General features: G+C 45.9%; 1 pseudogene; it reads left to right on the top strand.

The window, feature by feature from the left end:
- The first annotated feature begins 3,075 nt into the window (after window positions 1-3,075).
- LOC114514317 lies at window positions 3,076-3,170 on the top strand (annotated as a pseudogene).
- The last annotated feature ends 775 nt before the right edge of the window (window positions 3,171-3,945 follow it).

Raw genomic sequence — 3,945 nt, 5'->3', positions numbered from 1 at the left:
GCAGTGCCGGCCCGGGCCGTCCCCGCTGCCCAGCCCGCAGCGCCCCCCGCCGTCCCGGAGGAGGCAGCGCCCCCCCGCCGCTCGACCGCAGCGCCCCCCCATGGTGGGACCTGGAGCGAGGTGGGCGGGGCGCAAAGCCACAGAACCAACAAGCTGGCAGCTAGTCCCAACGAGGCCAGGAACCCCCGTCGCGGAGCTGCCTCCACTCATGCCCTGGCCCTGGGCCTGCCCCGTGTGAGTAGTTGTGGGGGCGTTTCCAATCCCCTCCACCCCCCAAGTCTGGCTTTTCGAAAGCACTAATGCACCAGGTGGAGGACCACTCCTTCCTCCCGCTGGTACCTGGAGAAGCAGAAAAACCCCTATGCCACTCGAAGCTCTTATCGCCTCCGCTGTTCTATGGCTCTCCCTCCTCAATACATAGGAACCTCTCAAGCTCCAGGACCCTTCTGTTTCAGCCTCTCTCCTGTCTCATCCTACCACTGCTGGGTGATAGGCAGCCAGGCCTAAACTCTCATACAGGGATACAGTAGGGCTTAGTATTTCCTGGATGGGTGAGTGGAAAGAGGGGGACACACAGGATGATGCCAGCTGATCTAAGCCAGTTTGGCTGGCTAATAATCATCAGTTATTTCGATGAATTTGGGAGATCGTATGTCCCCTTTTCCACTCTCACTAACTGGTGGTAGATTATGCTGAAAGCAAACATTCTACTAAATGCCGCCAAACATGTAATATTTATTAGCAGGGGGATACAAAAACTGCCATACAACCTGTTCTTGTAGTTTGGGAGCAGGCAATCCAGTCAGCTCTTTGGTGAAAGGATCAGCTGGAGACTGATATATGTTGCAAGGCAGGCCCGACCCCTGCAGCTGAGGCCACCAAGTGCTCCTGAAGTGGAATATCTTACAACCAACAAACTCCAGACCTCCAGCATGACTCTGAAGCATTAGGCTGCAAGACTTGCAAGAGTCCTGGACCTGTTCAATCTTTCTAACCAACTGCATTAACCATCTGTTAAAGACAGACAGACAGACAGACAGACAGCAGACGCCAAATGGAGTCACTTGTGCTAAGTCCACATTAACAACCAAAACAATACCTAACCGAACTGCAGTTTCAGCCTCTCCCAGGAATGTAATCCTAACCGGTCAGTCTGGAATTTCCCGGTCAGCACTAGTGAGGTAATCTGCCTGATAGTCCGCTGCCCCGGCGGGCGGGAGGGGGGAGGGGGGACAGAGGACGGTGGCCTTGCTACAATACTCAACTCTTTGCTGACTCACTTCCTTGTCCCACCCCCTTTTTGCCTTTAAGGCCTTTCCTTTTCTACAGCTCTTTTTTGCTTCTTTCTATTTGCTACATGGGATTAGTTGCCTGATTTATAAATTTTTTAATAAAGCCAATTTGATCTTTGCATTTATTTGGCTGAATTTTGGTTTTTAACAGTGGCAGCTCTGCATTAGGCAAATCTATCAGCGCCATTTTGCCAACAGATTCAGAAAACAATTAGCATTTTTTGGCAATAAAGTATTTTTTAATTAAGGTATGTACATTACTTTTTTAGACATAATGCTACTGCTCATTTAATAGACTACAGTATAGTGCGAACATAACTTTTATATGCACTGGGAAACCAAAAAATATCCCGTAACTCGCTTTATTGCAATATTCACTTAATTGCAGAGGTCTAAAATCAAACCTGTAATATCTCCAAGGTATGCATGTATATATTTGGTCTTCATACCTGTTCCAGACAGAGTTCCTAAAAAAATCTTGGAGTTTCCTAAGAGATTCAGAGCTGGAAAGATGTCTTCTATTATGTTAATGAGTGACTTTTGGAGTGGATGTAAGGATGGGGGCTGGTTGCCAGAACCAACCCCCAGACCTCCAGAGAGGGGAGAGGAGGGACTGGAGATTGAATAAATAGCCAGTGGTCATTGATTGAATCAACCATGCTGTCAAGTGAACTCAAAGAGAGTCTGAAGGCTTAAGCTAGAAATAAATGCTAATGATTTATTCAAGGATCTTAGGGTTTACAAACCATAAACACAAGTAGGCAATACCCAGAGTATTCTGAAGAAGAAAGAAAAGCTAAGAGTTCTCATGAGCGCAGGCCTGCGAACCAGAAGGTCACCAGTTCTATTCCCAGTGAGGCCACATGCCTGGGTTGTGCACCAGCGTGAGAGGCAACCAATCAATGTTTCTCTCGCACGCACGTCGGTGTTTCTCTCCCTCTCTTTCTCCCTCCCTTCCTCTCTCTCTAAAAATAAAAATTAATTTAAAATCTTAAAAAAATTTTTTTTAAAGTACATTCTTGAGAAGAATCAGTCTGGTGTTCTTAGCCTCTGGATTGGTCCAACATGTTAATCCTCTAGATGACCAGTGGTCTGGATAATGGATGTCAGGTGGTCTCGATATGTGAATAATCTATTCTTAGTCTTTTGGGGGAAGTAATTAGACAGTTATTTGGAGGTTTGGTGTACATCAGGCATTGACAAAGGACTGAAAAGTTCAAAAGTTTTACTTCTCAGTCTAGTTAGAACAAAAATAGAATCATTTTCTCATGCCTCAAACTGCTTGATTTCAGTAATTTAGCAGCTTGACTATAGCAACTCCATTTTATTTCTTTACTTTTCCTCAACGCCTATTGTGGACAAAAAGGGGCCTCACACTGCCCCTGACGAGCTCAGGGGAGGCCTGCACCGTGGGCCCGACACACTCAGGGACGGAAAGCAATCACAGAGGATGGTCCGAAAGTAAAACTTTCTGGCTAAAAGCAAGTCATGGCAAGTAGGCGTGTCCCAGGCTGGTGTCTTTCTTGACAAAGGTTAATCTTTGACATAACTGAGCCTGTCTGAGCCTGTCTATTGTCTTTTTGCATCTGCAATAATGTTTTTTGGGAACATCAGAATAATCCCCCTTTTCCAGACCCTTTGGCGCACACTCTCCACAGGACCATTGTCACCTCACTCAACTGCACACCACCTCTCTGTGCTGTAAACGTTCATTGTTGACTATCCTCTACCCACCAATTAGTCTCCTCATTTTATTTTCTTTTTCTTAAAATATATTTTATTGATCTCTTCTCAGCCTTTTGGCTAAGATCAAGGGTAGTATCTGTTCTTATCAGTTTAAATATATTTTATGGATTATGCTATTACAGTTGTCCCATTTCCCCCCCTTCACTCCCCTCCACCCTGCACACCCTCTCCCACCTGTATTTTATCAAGTCTCAGAGATTCGCCTGCTTTGCTTTCTCCCACCTCCCTTATCTTTCATCAGTGAATTTCAGGTAACCCTCCTTGCGCCTTCTCCTTTGATTCTAATGCACAAAATAAGGTGCAAAATGCCATTGTCTGGAGCATTTTCTCAATCTGTTGAGGTTTTGTTTCCCAGCAATCGTTGTCAGTTTGGCTCAAATAAGTTCATTAAAATTCTTACAGGTTTGGAAGTTTCTTACATCAACACTATGTAATGAAGCTTCTACAAAAAAAAAATAAAAGTTCAAAGTTCAGAGAGCTCCTGGGTTGGTGAACTTTCGGAGATTCGGGGAGAAGAGAGTTGTGTACTCAGAGAGATCATAGTAGCTCTGTGCCCTTTCCCCATGCCTTCACCTACGCATCCTTTTCACCTGGCTCTTCCAGAGTTATATCCTTTTATAATAAACTGAGAGTAGTTTATTGAACCCAGGCCATAGGTCATGGGAACCACCAATCTGCAGAAGGTTGGTCAGAAGCAGGGTAACAACCTGATCCTGAATTGACATGTGAAGTTGTGGGGTAATCTTGTCGGGATAAGCCCTTGCCCTGGCCGGTGTGGCTCAGTGGACTGAGTGCCGGACTGCAAACTGAAAAGTCTCCAATTCCATTCCTGGTCAGGGCACATGCCTGGGTTGCAGGCCAGGTGCCCACCTGGGGTTGTGTATGAGAAGCAACCGATCACACATCA

This window comes from Phyllostomus discolor, chromosome 2 (genome assembly GCF_004126475.2).
Source record: "Phyllostomus discolor isolate MPI-MPIP mPhyDis1 chromosome 2, mPhyDis1.pri.v3, whole genome shotgun sequence".
Classification (NCBI taxonomy): Eukaryota; Metazoa; Chordata; class Mammalia; order Chiroptera; family Phyllostomidae; genus Phyllostomus; species Phyllostomus discolor.
This window is presented reverse-complemented; position numbering and strand designations above follow the sequence as displayed.